The 19448-nt window shown below is 32.3% G+C and overlaps 1 pseudogene; it reads right to left on the bottom strand.

The window, feature by feature from the left end:
• Positions 1-13396: 13396 nt before the first annotated feature.
• On the bottom strand, positions 13397-19041 carry LOC130962596 (BAG family molecular chaperone regulator 6-like; annotated as a pseudogene).
• Positions 19042-19448: the final 407 nt, after the last annotated feature.

Here is a 19448-nt window from a genome sequence, read left to right as displayed (position 1 = left end):
ATATTAATATTTTTATATGTGTTGTTTTTACCGCTTATTATTTATTTATTTATTTATTTATTTATTTATTATTATTATTATTATTATTATTATTATTATTTAATTTTGTTAACATGAAAAAGAAGGTTAGGAGTGGAAGAAAAGTGAGTGAAAAAGCATACATTTTTGCTTATTTCGCATGTATTACATTAGAGTTGGAAGTTTCATGTCATGAGCTGACGTAGCTGATGTGACCATTTTTATGTGCCAGAAGCAGCATGGATCATCAAACTACAACTCCTCCTTTTTTGGTATGTCACTTTTGGACGTAGCTGTTATTACAGGAATCACAATTAGTTTTTGAGATTTCACTTCTGACATGCAACCCAGACAAGAATACAATATTGCTCCCATGACCTCCTACAATGATTTTATTGCTCATTATATGGATACAGACGGTAACCTGTTACAAATGATGAGCACATAGCTTTCCTATTCTACTGGCTAAATGCCATTGTCTTCTACTCTCGAAGTGTATAGATACAGAAGTTTTTCCTTCCTCTTGCTTCCTTACTTCATGAAGGAAACAATCTCAATTTGGCCAAACTTCTTCTAAGACATATTTTCGAAGAACTTGGTCAGTTTGTTAATTGCCTTCGAAACAATTATTTAATCAGTACAGATGGTTCTCTCTGACTTCTCCAACTATGGCTTAATGTCATTTTTGAAAAGTATATGATAAAGCCTGGAGGTAGTGCTACAGATAAACAACACATCAAAGGCTTCTGATTGGCTGATTTCAAGCCAAATTTTCTAGAAGCACAATCGGATGAAGATTGGTTTTGGGCTGTCTTTTCTCTTTTCCATTCTTGCAAAGACTTCCGCAATGAGGACCTCAATTTCACTCCCTTTTTGCGTCGAAATTGTGGTCCTGCTTGGCTCGAACGCCTCATCTTCCCCAATGATGCTGAAGAAAATGAGCTTGCTAACAGAAATTGGGCAAATTTGCTGACTGTACAAGTGATTCCTACAGGGTTATCTCAACACAAAAAAAAAAAACGTTTCAAAATAACTCTGTATGCTTCTTATTACACAGCCAAGCAACTTGGATTCTCACACGCTATCCCAACTCCACTCCTCCAAAACAGCAGACCATTTTGCCATATCACTTTGACTTTTAAGAAAGAGCTTGATCTCCGCCTCTTAAAAAATCAACAACAAAATGAGGTCTATAATTACCTGGTTTATGATCGAAGCTCATACATACATCACAAAATTTTGCTTTGATTGGTGGACTACTTATTACTCTAGGTACAGTTGTACCCTAGAGGAAATCAAACGTTCTGTTGTCCAAGCGGTCCCTGCTACTGAGGGTTTTCCAAGGAGAACTCAAAAAAGAAAAGCTGAAGCTATAGCTTCTTCACATCAGCCACAAAGGAAGAGTCGACGAACACCTTCAAAAACTTCTAGGAAGGTAATTATATACATACACTCATTCTTTAACTATCACTCTTCGATATCCACATTTACTTGCAACTCTTTTAATTTCAATCCTTCCTTAGTTATAGTTACAATCGTCGAGTGAAAATTCTGATGAAAGGGAGCCATCTATCTAGAATATTCTTACTGTGTCCTCACAGTCGGAGGATACAATCGATTCAGATTTAGGCTATCAATTGATTCGAAGAGCAAGACCCATTCCAGTATATTATATCATTTTCACATAAACTTCGATTTAGTCAAAATAAATCTCAACTTATTATGTCTTACATTTCAACCTGTCACCGCCGCTCAATCGATCACCTCTTCTCTTATACCTGACCAACCACATCAAAGATAACAACAAGACTTGGGACAACCTACATCTCACTCATCAATCCCAGCCACAGAATCGGTTCATCATCTCCAAGTCGCTTTTCCAATTCCGACTAGAACGCAGGTAGTGGACTTAACAAAGGAGCATATTAATCACTCACCAACATAAATTTTGATCATTGGACATGTCTCCCTCATCAACCAAGCTGCACCTTCTACTGAATTTCAAATGGTCCCTGATTCTGACTCTCCTTCTCGAGTCGCTGAGACTACTGCTTCAGATTTTCCATTTAGAGTTCTGGAAACCCTTCCTTCTCCTCAAAGAACCTCCAGTCCTCCCCAACAAGCTGAACTTCAAACTTTTCTCGGTCAATGATATGGAGATTTGGGTGTTTCTACCGGATCAACAAATGCCATCATGGCTAACCTGGTCACCATCTTAAATCAAGCTATTCAGGAAGACGAAGTGCCTATTTCTACCCCTGTACTCATCGGTCCTTCTTCATCTGGTCGTTCATCCGAGCTAAATGTTAATGCTCGAGAACAACTTCTATCACTTCTCAAGCTTCTGGACCATCCACCCATCGAATAGACCAATGATGCAGTTCTGAACAAGCTTTTATCTAATCTCTTAAGTTCATCTTTTGAATTTCAGGTTCCGATCCCACACTCTGCCATAATCAAACATTTCAAGCAAATTGCCAACAGGGACATAATTACCCAGGAAAAACTTTAAGAAATCAAAGATGAAGAGGCTAAGGTCAGAACTGAGGCAAAAACCTATCATGCGGCCTTTCAACCAATCAGAGCTTCTCGAGAAGAATTCGATTTGAGAATCTCTCAAGCTATTTCCGTTCAAGCTCACTATGACAAGGAAGAGAGAAAACTTGAAGTAGAATTGGTTCAGATTAATAAAAAGCTTGCCAAAAATCGGAAGAGAAGAGTTGATATAGCTACACCTCTAGCCACTGCCCAGCAAAAGCAACAACAGTTTATCTAAGAAATCGTTTTTATTGAGACCAAACAAAAAAAATGTGAGAAACAACTTGATAAGGCCCAATATAAAAATTTCAGGCATACTAAGACACTTTTAGTTTTAGATAATGAAAAGATAAAGCTACCTTCAGACTTAGCAAAACTTATGGCTCCTTACATTTCTTCACGTTAAATTTCAGTACTTGTTATGGTTTTATTTATTTTTAAACTTATGCATTTTAACTCTAATTCAGCAAAGAACGGAAAAAAACTAGAATAAACTATATCAAAATAGATATAATAGATTAGGTAAATATTAATTTTGTGTTAAGCAGTAGTATTATGATAATGGTAGCACACATGATGAAGGCACTATCCCTTTGTAGAGTGAATTTTTGAGAGGCGAAATGAGATTATAGTTATGTTAGAGAATGTGATTGCTCATAGTGGACAATGTGTTATTTTTGTTGTTAACTATGTTTGTTTAGAATTGATATTTTGTCAGTTTTAATCTTACATATGAATTGATTTCTGTATGCATATATTTAGTTTTACATGTGGTTTAGCAAGATTTTTTTTTTCATTTCTTTTATAAAAAAAATAATAATACTTTATTATATTACATGATAAGTCAAACAATTTTATTAAAACAAAACATGTCTAAAAATTGAAATAAATAATAATTATACACTTATACCGATACAATTACATCAAAATAAAACCTATATAGTCAAAAAAATAAAACCTATAAAAAAAATCTATTCAAAATTACATCATCAAAAAATTAAATTCCTTAAGATAAAATTTATTATTAGTTTATTACATCATCAGATACTTGGAAAATTCACTCTCTCTTTCAGCGAATATATATATAGAATAAGTTGATATTCGAAACCCTAGTGCCAACAGCCCCATCTTTCTTTCTCCGTTTAACCTTCCAGTGCTTTAGCCTAATCGTAGATTTTTGCTGCCGCAACACCACCGATCTCGTTCGAGCGGAGAGAGTGATGGCGGAATTGGATGCTGCTGAGTCAAAAAAACGAAAAACGGCACAGTTTGAAATGGCGAAGGAAGTGTGCCTTTGCCTTGTGTCGTATGAAAGGTTGTTCGTGATCAAACTAAGCAATTTAAAGAAAGAAGAAGTTGATGTCAAAGATTGGGCTTGTTTGCCTTCACCAAATTTCGATTTGGATTTGGAACTTCCAGAGCATGATCTGTGTCCTTTCGTGTTCGACTCCAAGATCTATTTGGCGACCAGCGCGCTGCCTCCAATTCTCAAGGATAAGGAACCCGTTTCCCTGGAGGATCTGAAACCCTGGTGGCCTGGCTGGCCAGTCTATGAATTCAAATTTGAGGAGTGCCGTTTTGGGCGTGCGGAATCACTGGATGATGCACCCCTCCCTCTTTACAAATCAAGCATCGCAAACACGCCAGGCTCGGGCGATGTTTACTTCCATATGAATCTGAAAAGACGGGTCAAAGATTCATCTGGATTTTACGTTCTTTCTCCTGGTTCTAGAGTTTGGAGACCGTTAATGGCTGCTCAGGCCATATGTGACACACATGTCTCAAATTGCTTGTTCGTTCTGGATAACAACCTCTTTTTTGAATCCTTCAATGACACAGACTCCTGGTTGTCCCGCTTCGACCCCATAAAAGAGTCTTGGACGGTTGAGCCCTCCTCTCCTAACAATCTTTCCGACTTCATAATTGGTAGGGTCATTGAGGACCCCCCTACTCTTACTTTTCCCCCACACATTTCTGTGTCCCTTCCCGGTCTTGGCAGCCGCAACTACACCGTTTGCCTTACGCATGAGTTTGTGGAGTTACCTCCTGATATGACACCTTTGGACAAGGTCCTTGCCATTCTCGTTAACCAACAGAGTGGCCATGTCGCATTATATCAATACCTTGATGTGTGTTTTCAAGGTATTCAACCGATGTTGGTACAATGTGGCAGACTTATTTTTGTTGACCTGGGCAACGGGAAGCTGTGTGCAATACTCACTGGGGATTCTTACTTGTCCGATTCAGAGACGCTCTGCATCTCAGTTTTCACATTGTCCGTGGACTTTACAGCATTGCAACTTGACAGTGGGGCTCCCACTCCTCCCATGGAGCGAGATTTCTTACAAGTGACTGTCCATAGTAAGAGTGTCTACACCATGAACAGAACGAGGCTTGCTAATCATATACGCCACGCCTTTGTTTGGCCACCTACTAAGGGAGGAAGATTTAATCATAGGACAACTCGACCATAGTAACATTTCTTGTTATTTCTTGTGGCTTCTTATCATCCTTTGTTATCATGAATGAACAATGAATTAAATATTAATGTCTCTCAGGAGTACTAACTTGCTCCATATTATGTTGTTTAGCTCGTCGTACAAAATTCTGTGCTTTTTGAGATATTTGCATTATTGTTCCTGATGATATTAAATGATCAACTCAAAATTCTGTGCTTTTTGAAAAGTTTGATTTGAGTCATATTTATAATATTACCGATTGATTACATTATTGATTAGAAAATAAGAAAATAATAAGAATGATCATGGAGGGAAAATAATCTTCAGTCCAGGTTACAAAAAATTAAATCAAGTTTCTAAATAATTGAAATAAAATAATGATATTATGTTTAATTTTTTTTAATGTCATTCCCGATATGATTTTTTTATTATATATTTGTATGAATTTAGGGAGAAAAGTAACATTATCAGAAAAGCAACTTTATCAACATTTTCCTCCAATACATATTTCACATAACCAAACCATTATCTCCAGCACAAGCAACATAGTTTAGTGTAGTGAGTTCTACTCGAAATCTATTATTTATTGTACAATGGATTTCAGCTTTGAAAGGCATTTGTGTCATCAAAGGTGTAATTCCCCATGTAAGCACATGTGGTTAATACTATAGGGAAACTTCTGCATGTAAACTTATCTCCACCCGTATCATTTGCCAACAATTAGTATATATTTACTGATGAGACCTGTAAACAGGAACTAACTAATCAAAAAAACAGAAGAGCACATGCTGTCTTTGCTACTCAAAAAATTAGATATGAGGGTTCTTTTCATTTGAGATTATGTTTTCTTGTCATGCAACTAGTAGCAACTCTCTCCTTTCTACTTAATGAGAGTGAGAATACCTGGTCAATTCGACCTGAATTAGGTCACCTGGAGTCCAGGATTGTTCTACAAAGATAACTGTGCTGCAGCAGTTAAAGTTAATCCAACTCCCCAGCCTTAATGCATAGTTTCATGATAATGTGTCACATGAAATCATCATCTCAAGCACAAATAATAACCAATACAACAGCCGCCTTGATATAATCCTTTTCCTGGAAATCTATAACCAATTGTTGCCTTGATGTACCGGGTGTACCTCCATCAATCCGGATGCAACCCACTTTTTTCTTCTGGAAATTTTCAACGGTTTTTGTAAGTGTTTATAATTTCCAATATAAAAAAAAAAAGAATTAAATTTCTCAGTGAGTGAAATCCTTTATCTTGCTAATGTGTGGTTTTTTTAAAAAAAAATTGTTCATGAAAATAATTTAAGTAATTTAAAGTGGTTTTTTTAGGAATTTAAATGAGTTGTTGCTTTATTTAGTTTCAATATGTGTATATGTTTGCATCACACGTGTTTTGTGGTAAAAACGAATATCTATTTAGTATTAAGGATTAGAGTTTTACATATTAACGTAGGCAAATGCAGAATGAACAAATTCAACAGAGTAGTTGAGGGTAGTTAATTGAGCTGAGATGAATGGCACATAGTCAGTGTCTCTGAAGAGAAGCAGAACTGTAAGGAGAGGTTGAGAGAATGAATGCTATAGAGAAACTTAGAGTTGATTTACTCTCCGTTGAGTATGAGATCAGGATTAATACCACCATTTAAAAATCGATTAGTTATATTACTTTGATTTGCACTCATTTTAAACTACTCATTATTTGATATGCTTGCTTAGCTTATTTCTAATACTCATATGAGATTGGCTGTTAGATGAAATAATAAAAATGCAACTTATCATCAATTCATAAATAAATTTGTTACTCTTTTAAAGATGGTGCTATTTTAAAACTCACTCTCAAAGCTGCATCATTTGAACTATTTATTTTTAAATATTTTGTATGAGAATTGGTAAGTAATCTACTTTTTCTTTTTTCAAAAAATAAAATCATAAATATTAAGGTAAACATGGCACTTAACTAAGTATATAAATGACTATTATAGTTAATTCTACTACTTTTATTAATTGAAATTTTGTCTGATCACTACTTTTAGAGGAGGACAATGTCCAATCAGCCATTAGTATTTTTTGTTGGATAAGATGAAACAATAAGAATAAAACGATATAATGTATGGAAGACAAATCTCAAAAATTTGAAAATTGAAACTAAAGTTGCGTCTGCGTCATATGGTAAAGTTATGAATTTCTTGGGATTGTAGTTCAGGTATAGACATTCTCACTATGTGTTGCTATGGTTTCACTTTTTATCTAATAAGCTCTTCTATTAAACCAAATTTGAAGGCACTATGAGTGAAAACTTTAGAAATGTTCAAAGTGGCTAGGAATCCACAAAAATAAGTATTTGCTTTTGAAATAAAAAGCTGAAAATATTAGTTTTGGATTATTTCCTATTCCTGTTTAACAATCTCTTGAATTTGAATTTTCAATTCTCATGCGTGCCTTTTAATTTATAAGATCTTTGTATTTATATATTTTGGAATAATTAAGTTTCTAAACTTATACATGTTAGGATTGTGTGATAATTCATGATGATCTGAAAAAAGTTTCATCTTTCTTTGAGTAAGTAATTCAGGCTAGCTCTAGCAACTAGAAACAGGTACAAATTTTGATTAATGATAAATTAGGATATAAAATAACTTATGTATTATTATTATTATGTCATCGTTGTTTGAATGTATAATGGAAATGGACACAAAGTTTGCTGACAAAGGATGGATGAGTAGTGATTAGAAAATTTAGAGGCTGCAACTCTGTGATTATTTGTGGTTAGAGTCTTAATGTCATGGCAAGTGGTTATCTGTTGTATGGATAATTTATTTAGATATCCTAATGTAGCAGTCTTTGCTTGATTATTTTAGTTTATTTTATTTTTTTGAATTAGTTTGTCTTTGGATGTACTTTATGAAATTGATCTTGCTCATTGTCTTTTGGCTTTGTTGGGTTGAACTTATAAAAAAAAAACATGAAAAAATAACTTGATAGCATATTTCGTGTTCAAGATTTCATGTTATGAAGTTATTTAATTGTTTGATTTTTTTTTTTTAGTTGATGATAAAAAAATATATGTGAAAAGCATACTAAAGACTTAATCGATGTTTCTGTTTAATGTCGGATGAATTTTATTTATCTTAATACTTGACCTGACATGAGTAGTAATAGAATTTGATCAGTAAATTATTACCAATTTTAGTTTATGTTGTGAGAGATTTAAAGGAAGATTTATTGCTACTATTAGGCGTGTCTGGAATGATCATTTTCTACAAGATAAATTCTCTATTGTTAAAGCAAACCATTTTGCTTAATTTACTTATCTGTTAGAAATATATTCACTAATTTTAGTTAAAGCAAACCATTTTTCTCTTTAATCTAAATCTGCTTCATTTTTATAATTATTGTTTCTATCTAAATATCATTTTGGTAATTCTTTTTTTCACTTTGCTCAAATTATCCTCCTTTACACTAGGTGAAGGAGTTGAGTGGAGACTCTTTTTCCAAATGAAAATATATATATTGTGGTGGCTATTCATATGATGAATATATAAGCTTGCATAATTGTATTGTTAGGTGTTTTATCATTATTGTAAATGAAGTTAATCCTTAAATGATCACTTTGATTAGGTATTTTATCCTTTTTTTCTATGTACATGTATTTATACATGTCTAATTTTCTTATCACAAACTTATTAATGACTTCTTTTTTTAAGGGAGGTTTAAATGAATGTTCTGAGCAAAATTTCAATCACGGATTAGAGTTTGTGCTTCTAAAATCATTTAACTAAATGATAGTGTATTAGGTGACCTAGCTAAACATGCATTGGCTTTTCTAGCATTGCTGATGTTGGGATCTCCTTCTTTGATATCCAATTTATTCATGATGTGTTTTCTGTTCCATCAAACTTATCCAATTCTTTGCTGCCTATTTTAATTGTCATGAGAGAATAACCGTATGTATAGTTTGATCTTCTTTTTTACTTCTTATTTTAAAGAAAATAACCGTTCATAATATTTATTGGATTTTTTATTTTTTATTTTTTAATGTCAATCTTTTTAGTGCCTCAAAACATTCGGTGGCTTAAGCAACTAACTAGCCCCAAAATATCGAAGTTGCCCATGATTTGCATACATATAAATACGAATAATATTTTTCTTATAATGACTCGGATGACTTGATAGCATTCACCACCTCTTTAACTTTCTGTTTTAGTTTCTTATACATTGATAAGGTTTTGGTACATATTTATGTGTATTTCTTATTTGTTTACTATGCACTATTGGATACGTGTTCTTAGTCATTGAGAGTTTGGAGAGTATTGAAACCTATGGTGTTAATTAATTGTTTACTATATATTTGTGTGTGTAATAATTCCATGGGTGCTACGTCGTTGAACATACCAACAAAATAATAATATTGTAAAATATATTTTGAGTCTTTTGATATATGTAATAAGTTGGCGATCTCCTTTTGGGTTAACTCCCTTATTCTTAAACATTGAACCTCTGACGTTGTGGTTGACATACAATTTGTTCCAAATATTTTATTGTTAGATAGCTTACCGTGTTTGTCTTTTATTAATTATATTGCTAATTTTTTTTCATGTCTTATGTCATTTTCTAAACATGAAGAATTTGAGGTTCTGATTGACCTGCAATTAAAATTTTAAATCTCTCTAATTATTTGTAGGAAAAACAGCAGACAAATGTGAAGGAGAGAATTAACAAATGTGTACAAGAAAAACAGATGTTAAAATTTACTTCTTTATGTTTGCTTATAAGAATTTGATTGAAACTATGTTAGTATAATTGTCCAAAATTTAATTGGCATTTTTCTTCTGTCTTAATATCAATGAACTTTGTATTTTTTTTATTTTGTGATAGAGTTCTATATCTTCTGCTGAATATGCTGAGCTAAAGAAGCAAAAATTTTCTGAAGTTTTAGCCAGTTATATTTTAGCCAATTATATATGCTTAAGTAAAACAAAAATATTGATCATGTTGTATCAATTATTGTGTTAAGTAACTACACATATCTGCACATATCAACTGCTAGATTTTTTTATTGGAATCATTATGCTAATGAAGCTATACGAGGAATGTGTGTAATTTTCTGAGAATATATTATTAGTTTATGTGAATAATAGTTAGAATTTGTTTGAGGTGTTTGAGCAAGTCTTATTGGATATAAATTTGAAAAAACACTTTCAATTTTTTCTTTTGCTCAGTTGTACAGCAAAATGACCTTTTAGATATGCTAAAAACATATTATTCATAGAATACTCACTAAATAATAACTTATAAATAAAATTCAAAATATGTAACAAATTAAATAGATTATAAGTAAAATGTTAAATTTAATAATTAAATAATAATAAAATTTAAAATTTATAATATATAATATTTTATAAAAAAAATTACAATAAAAAAGTAGGCTTAATGTATTATGGTTATATATAAAAAGATATGCATGAAATAACATATGTTTGTGCTTAATTTTAGAAAAATATTAAAGGCCAATACTTTAGAGTTTAGACCGATACTTTTATTAATACTACTAAAATTTTATAATAAAATTAATATTTAATATTTAAAGTGTAAGCCAAGTATTAAAAAAATAATAAATTTTATTAGTCATGTAATATTATTCTTTATAATTAGAATACATATAAAATAGTTAATTTTATCTTTATATAACAACAAATCTATATGCTTATTTGTTTTTATAAATTTAATTAAAATATACTCTAGAATTTACTAATTAAAAAATTATTAAAAATACAAATAAAATATTAACTATTGTTAAAGAAAGTAACCATTCTAAATTTTATATATTTAACTTTTATAACTTGATTAAACATTAACATAACAAGAGGTTAACTATTCAATTTATGTATATACTAATTAAATTAATTCTTTCATTTGTGATCCTTTAATATAATAGTAAGTTTGCTGTTGCAACTTGCAACAATAATAAAGCGTAGAAAAATTTAGTTAGAAATTGATCTATGTTGTATTGAGTTTTGTTAAAGCTTCCAATTTTATTTGAAGCCTGAAATAATTTATATATGTTAATTAAATTTTATTCCAATTTTGTAACGTTTTATTTTTTTTAAATAATTTATTTTTGCACATTATTTGTATGTGTTTTTGTGTGTGTTTGATATATAAAATATCAAGGATGATGTACTTCAGAAAACATCTTTATAGTTGTATTAACAATATTTACACAATTAATTTTTTCAGTAGATTTTGATCGAGAAAAAATGCTGCAAATTATTTATGGTAGTAACTATTATGATAATTTATTCCCAACTTTTGGTGCTAATGATTTATCTGTGATTTTGGATTTGGCAATGCAGTTATAATAAAAATAAATATATAACTTTTAAGTAGTTAAAGAAATGAAAAAATCATGATGTTTATATTTTTTTTAAATATATTTAAAAAAGGTTACTCATGTACAATTTTTTAACTGAATTTTATGTTTTTATAGCTTTTAATATGGTTGATGATTAACTATATGACATATATCTTGTTAATTGATGATATGAGATATATCAATATCAGAATATCAGCGATGTAGATTTAATATAAATTGATTTTATTTTTACTCATTAATATTATGTGCATATTAAGAGCTTTAGTAGTGTACTATATTCTTTCTTCAATTAATTTATAAAGATAATAAACTACCTAGCTTATGACATGTATCTGGATAGCTTTTAAAAAATTAATCTTGATTTTCAACCTTTCGTTTAGTAATGTTTTAGTTTTAATCATTTATAAATCCTATTAATATAGCATATTTATGACTCTTTTATTTAATTTTTATATAATAAAAAAGAAGCTAAGTTTTAATTTATTCTTATATGTAGTTATGCATGATTTTATATAAATATATCCTGTAAGTTTGTTTTTTTTACTTTCAAACATTAATTTGAGCGCTAATGATGATGTAAGTGGTTTGCGAATTTTGCAACATGTCGAAAATATTTAGGTCGTTCCAATAAAATAGAAGCGATTATGAAAGCTTCATTTTTTTTTTCGTTTTTTGGTATATTTTCCTATAGTTTATCTATCAATTTATGTAGATCAGGTTATTAGTGAGAGATACAGACGCACTCAATGCAAGAAAAATAAGGTCATTTAAAGAAAAGAAAGTGCTTAAGGTGCATGTTGTCAAAGGATGCACCAAGGTCAAAAAATTGTATTTGAAGGTTTAATTGATGAAGTGGTAGGATAAAATTACAATTTAGAAATAGACTATGATCTTATCCAAGTAATGAAGAGGTACATACACATGCTTAAAATGGATGATAGCAAATTCTTCCACTTCCATATTATTAGATATAACCCCGTAAATGATATAAGAAGGAGGTTGTAGTGGCTTGTTTATGACGATGAGGTAAGACTGAAATCACTTGTGAAACTTTGTATCTGTATGACATAATGAATTTAAAAACAGCAAATTTTTACTTAACAAAAGAGTAGGGATTTATTGTTAGTCATTTTTATTGAGATTTTCTATTAATGTCTAAATCTAAGTTGCGGTGTTGTGTAATGTCAACTTGGTGTTGCTATTTTTTTTTTTCACTACTTTTGGAGCCTGGAGTCTTTAATATGTAAGTACTTAGTACAATCACACTACAACATTCAATTAATCTTTTGTTTGTACGTTCTTTTTAAAATTCAATCTTTATCTATATAATATGTCGTTACGGTTTATTAAAATCAATAAAAAAAACACGATGTACGTAACAGAATTTTAGTAATCTATTTTCAAATGCAAATATATCACATTACATCTTTATATAAAATTGAATGCTTATTAATATTAAAAAGAATACTAATTAACTTTCATGACTTAACTATAACATTTTTCGTTCATGTTTACAGACTAACAAATCATACCAATGAATGTCAAATATTCTTGAGTAATAGTTATAGTGTATTAAAGAAAAGTCTAAACATTTAAAGTGTAGAAATTCTTGCATTAAATACATAAATAGTCAACTCTAATAAGGTGGTATAATAAATATATAGATATACCTTATAACCAAGGTTCTGAAAACTGGTTCAAATCGGCCAGTCAAACTGATAAAAAAAACGGTTCAGACAGAAACTATAACCGCCTATTTTAAAAACCGTAAATGAATTGCTGAACCGGTCAAGAACCGCCCAGTCGAACCGAACCGGAACCCAACCAGTTTTCTTCTTTTGAACATGAACGGCGCCGTTTCATTCATTAAGATAACACAGGAACCCTAATCCCCTCACTCACTCACGCAGTCACTCACTACCAAAGTACTAGGCAGCAGCATCTCTTCCTTCGAGCTCCTCTCTCACTCCCTCCCTTGCTCCGTCCAACATCCGCCGTGTCACCGCCGCCGTCCGTGCTTCTCCAGCGTCGTCGCAACGCCTCTGTTCAGCCGTTTTCTACCGCGCTTCTGTGTCTGTTTTGTCGAGCTTCCCCTCTGTTTCGCCGTGCTTTTTCCGCCATTTTGCCGTGCTTCCGCCGCGCTCCAGCCATCGCCTTCCGGCCTTTGTTCAGCTTCGGTTCCGTTGCGTGGTACAACCTCTGTGCAGACGTCGTTTCGCCACTGCTCAGCCTCCTTTTCGCCGCAGCTCAGCCCTCTGTTCAACCATCTCCATCGAGTTATAAAGTTCTAGCTCCCTCTCTCTTCTCTGTTTTTAGTTATTGTTTTAGTTTGTCGTTGTTTTAATTGTTAGGTTGCTGTTCCAAACTTAAGAGTTTTTGTTTTTTGTTGGTTTGCTGTTTTATTAACTTGTTTTGATTATTAACTCGTTTTGTGATGTTCTTGATTTGATTATTAACTGGTTTTGATATGTTCTTTATCTTATTAATTTGTTATTTGATAAATTGTTGTGGTGTTGTTCTTGACCTTGTGATTGTTAGATTGTTGTGTTATTATATCAGTGGTAGATTTTGATCTATGTCTGTCAATCTGTAGTACCCCAGAAGCAGAATCTCCCAAAGGTGAATTATTTTTTATTTATTTCTTGGAAAAGATTTAATTTTGTTTACTCCCCGTGAATTCTGATTGCCATCAAGAGTGGAAGAAATCTTTTGAGGATGCAGAATGTAGCATCTTTGATGTAATCCACAATGCAATTGATGCGGATTATCCCAAAATGTTGAATATATTGTTTTGTATTTGCTCTGTTGCCATTAGTCCGTCTCTATTTTTAATTATCCAGCACTAACTTGTTTGGAAAATACTGAACAAACTAAGTGATTGCACTGAAGGAAGGTTTGTATATTGCTGATGTGAATTTCTTTTGGCAGGAAGGACTGCTTGAGTTGCACTAATTGCATTCATGCCAACCAATCCAAATGGTGCATTAGGCTCATTAGACTACAAGAAAGAAGAGAGGCGCACATTGGCAATTAAATCCCATTATGCAGCTCCAAGGTTTGGGACTCCTGAGCGGCAAAAACTGATAGATAGGTAGAACAATTCTTATTTTTTTTCTCCCTAGTGCAATGTTCTGTAGTATTAGGCATATTTTGGAGATTAAGGAGAGACTTTACAAATTACAACTATCACAGAGAGGTTAGTGATTATAAATTATTGTATTGAGATTAATAAAAATTGCTATTGGATTGTTATTGCATCGTTATTGTAAGGTGATAATCTTAACGAAGCAAATCTGCAGTAAGTTTTGGTGGATTATGATGATTATTGGTATTTTATGTTTGGTTTTTTTTTTTTTTTTTGTTAATTGACTTTTGAGTTTCTGTTGGAATGATATTATAACATTGTGGTTTATATAATACTTTTAATCTGGATGATATTTTAAACTATAATTATATTTTAATGCGTTTATTTATATTTTATTTATTATTTTATTGTAAAACGGTTTTATCGATTGAATTGCGGTTGAACCGGTTGAACTAATAAACTGATAAACCAGTAGTTAGAACGGTTTGATGACCGGTTATTGGTATTTTATGTTTGGTTTTTTTTTTTTGTTAATTGACTTTTGAGTTTCTGTTGGAATGATATTATAACATTGTGGTTTATATAGTACTTTTAATCTGGATGATATTTTAAACTATAATTATATTTTAATGCGTTTATTTATATTTTATTTATTATTTTATTGTAAAACGATTTTATCGATTGAATTGCGGTTGAACCGGTTGAACCAATAAACTGGTAAACCAGTAGTTAGAACGGTTCGATGACCGGTTCAGTTTTCAGAACCTTGCTTATAACAATACCACATTAATCAATTTTAGAGTATAATGTAGTTTATCCGATTTATAATAATTAGAATTAACAACTCATTAATTTTCTATTAATAGTACACAATTTTTTATATTATCTCTTTAAATTCATATATATTTCACTTGGTCTAATAGAAATACAAACTTTGGCAATATGTTAAATTCTTTCTAATTTAATGACGTACTTCAACAATTCAAATAATCTTTTAAGTATTAATACTTTGGCAATGTGATATTTCTTTTTTTGGTCTGAATAACCCATGGTTTTTACCTCTCATATTGAGAGAATTTTCCACGTTAAAATTTGTGTTTTGTCCGTATATTTATTTTTCTAGTTTTTGTTATTCAATCGCTGCCATTGTTTTGTATGTTGCTAAGCCAGTTATTCTCTCAAGCAGCTATTCCAATGTTTTTTATTTCTAAAATTAGATAGTTTTGCTTTCTAACTTGTAATATTTGAAAGTACTTGCACAATTTTATATGAAACACTATCTATGTATTTATGAAATTTAATATGAATAAATATAATAATTATTGCTTCAAAGAATTCTTATTTGTTAGAAAGTATTTCTTAAGAAGTATCTTGTATAAAAGATTAATCCTGAGATTAGGAACAAATGCATGAAACTATTGAGAGAAATTTTAGAAAGAATAAATTTCTGAGGTAAAAATGAAATGAATTCGGATTCTCTAGAGTATTTGGAGTCAGAATACTTACCGTTTGCATTTTTGTTCAGGTGTATTAAATATTAATTGTACATATAAGAAACTGCATGACACCTTAAGTAAAGAGTTACTGATATATTAACTTGAATTTTAGCATTCTAGAATCTTTAGCATTATATTTTTCTAACATATGATCTAAGTTTTTCTCTTTTTCTTTTCAACCACTAATAATATCATCGCTTTGCTTTTTAATATATATATATATATCCTGCCATTATTATGGCAACTATTATAGGTTAACCAAACCATCTATAATTTCAGTCTCATCAATAATTACCTTCTATTTCAATTTTAAACATAGTACAGATAATGCAGGAAGCATAATCTAAAATATAATACCAATAAGCAGTGAAAAGTTTAGCACTTATGTTTCTTATATTTAACACCAAGTGAAATTAACACATTACAATGTACAAAAGATCTCATACCACACATAAACCTCAGAATTACAAGCTTACAACACATAACACCCTTTTTAACCAAAATAGTTTTACAAGGCAACATCAATAGTTCTATGTTATGTTGTAACGGATTATTTTTTGAACTAATGTTGGACAATGATGATGCTGGTTTGAACCTCTTAGTCCTCATTCTCTTCTTGCTCCTTGCTAATCTCTTCTCCAAATCCTTAACCCTTTCTGTCAAATCTGATATCACTTTCAATTGTTCCTTCCCAGCATCAAGCAACCTGTTCATCATATTTCTCAGCTTCTCATTTTTTTTCCAATAATTCAGTATCACCATTCTTGAGTATTCCATTATTTTCAGCAACCTGATCTACCTCTTTTATTAATGCTGTGTTTTCATTGTTAACACTGGGTACTTGTGCAGCAAGCTTCTCTTCACTCTCAGTTTGTTCCTCAAGCTGTGTTAACTTCTTTTTATACGAGTCACTAACAAGTTCTGCAGCCCTTTTCGCAGACTCCACGGTTGGCAATTCCGCTTCATTTCCCGTTTTCTCTTCACATTCGACTGCTATATCTATATCTCGCTGTGCATCACGTTTGAGTTCCTCATCTTTCAAGAATTCAACCTTCACCCACCCATCTGATGATTCCTCAGAAGATTGAACCTCTTCCTGCTTTTTCATCTGCTGTTCAGGCTCTAGTTGAGTGTCTTTTGCAGCCATACTACATTGCTCTTCTATGGCAGGTGAAACTTTTTCAGCCGCGTCACGCTTCATAGGTTCGGACTTTATTTTTTCTTCTTCATCAAGCAACCCGACAGGAACCTCCGTTATATGTTCTATATCTTTATCATGCTTCCCAGATTCAAACTCTATTGTTTCTTCTTCATCAAGCAATTTCACCGGAAGTTCCACAATAGGTTCCAAATCTTCATGTTGTTGTTGTTGAGCTTTGGAAATTTTAGTTTCATCATCATTCTCCTTAGATTCAGATGCTGCTGTATCTTCATCAAGCAAACCAACTGGTAGTTCCACAATGGCTTCCACTTCCTCTTCATGATCCAGTTCTTGCTTTGAAAATTTTGTTCCATCATCCTTGTTGAATTCAGATGCAGCATTATCCTCATCAAGCACCCCCACCGGCAGCTCAAGAATAGATTCCACATCTCCAAGTTTTGTTTCCCCATCATCCTTCACAAGTTCAGCTGGATTTTCATCGAGCACGCCCACCGGCAACTCTTTTAGTCCATAGATGCTGATGAATCTTCTTTTGCTTTCTCATTTTGTTCTTCATTCTTGGAGCTACAGTCAGCACCATCCTCGTCTAAGACTCCCACAGGTAATTCTTGCAAAGCATTTTTGTCTGAATTCTCAATCCCTGTGGGAGTCAAATTCCACAGAAAGATCGCTTGTATGGTTACATTCATCAACTACTTCATTTGGTGCTACATTAGGTTCTGCTGCCACATTCAATGCCGGATCAAGTGGTGGCTGAAATTCAATTCTATATTTTCCCGTCATATCATCATTAATTCCCACAGAAGAATCCTCTCTTGCTACTGCAGCTTTTTCTTCAACAGCCTTCTTGTCTATGAACTCATTCGTCTGCTGTTGAGATCTCTTGGCCATTACAGAATCAAGCCTTTCTTGCAAGCATGTAAGCTCTCTTGCCAGAGATTTTCTTGTTTCCCTGAAACTAGGATGCAAGCCCTGGTATATAAATTGAATACCACGTGAGTATAACATTGATCAAGGACAAGGAAGCTAACTAGGACTCTTAATAATCCTCCTAATGCATATGTATCTAATCACTTGCAAATCACAATTATCGCACGTGATTGCAATGTAGAGCCATTGATAAGAAAAACAGTGAGACAAATACATACTTCACGCAACATGTTATTACCAAATCAAGGTATATTAAGTTAACAGCATCAGTAACACATACCTGAATAGTATCCAACTTCAGTAGAAGTCTCATTATGTTCTGATAAAGCCTTTCTCTCATTTTCACCTTTGCCAGTTGGTTTGATCGAGTCCTTTGCTTCATTCATCATATTCTCTGCTCCATTTTGTGCCTTCTTTTCTTCAGTATCTCCAACTCATCTGCACCCTTATCTCCATCGGTCTTATTTTCAGTCACCTGAATGGTTTCCTCTTTTGGTTGAACTTCCTTGCTGACATCTGGGGCAGTCAGAAGGCTTGAATCCGGCTGTGGCTTCTCATTGCTCTTACCTTCGGACACTGGAACATTTTGCTCTTTCGGCTTAACTTCTTCACTGATGTTTGGAACACTCTTGACATCAGAATATAGCTGAACCTTGAATGCTCTTTTGAGGCAGGAGGACTTTGAGACCTTGAGCTCCCATTGCTGCTTTTGCCATTCTTCTTCCTCGGTAATGGATCAACCCTCAAACAAACAGGAGGTAACTTGTCATTTTTTCGGGGACATGCTGATTCTTCGCCACATTCTCCTCAATCTGTTTCACAGGAATAATCCTCTCTCTCTTGGCATTTTCATTTGAATTGTTTCTCCCTTGATGCAATTCTACCTCTTTAACTGGGATGATCTTTTCACTAGTAACATCCTTTGTTTCATCTGAACCATTTCTATCTATGGATTCAACTGGATTTGACATGGTTTCATTTCTAACAACTTCATCATGCCCCCCTTTAAATTTGTCACAATGCCAAAAGTGTCTCTAAAAAAGGGTCCATAAAAGAAAATGTAGTACATGTTCTAAAGAATCATGTGGATTGTGATATGTGGAGCAAGTTCATTAGTCCCCACAGTTACACTAACTGCCATTGGACCTTGCCTTTCATGATATGTATCCCCCAACTAACCCTAGCCATATCATCAAATTTAATATGTCTCCCAATTTAATTAAAATAAAGTTATTGTGACGAGAACTAAGTTGGGTTGGTATAGTATGGTTAATTTATTAGTTTATTTAAGCAAATCAGTTAAAGAAAAGAAGATTTAATTAATAAGGCTGGTGAGAATTTTAGAAGAAATTATGAGAACAATGTTACGGAAAGATAA

Source organism: Arachis stenosperma, chromosome 2 (genome assembly GCF_014773155.1).
Source record: "Arachis stenosperma cultivar V10309 chromosome 2, arast.V10309.gnm1.PFL2, whole genome shotgun sequence".
In the NCBI taxonomy this organism is placed as follows: Eukaryota; Viridiplantae; Streptophyta; class Magnoliopsida; order Fabales; family Fabaceae; genus Arachis; species Arachis stenosperma.
This window is presented reverse-complemented; position numbering and strand designations above follow the sequence as displayed.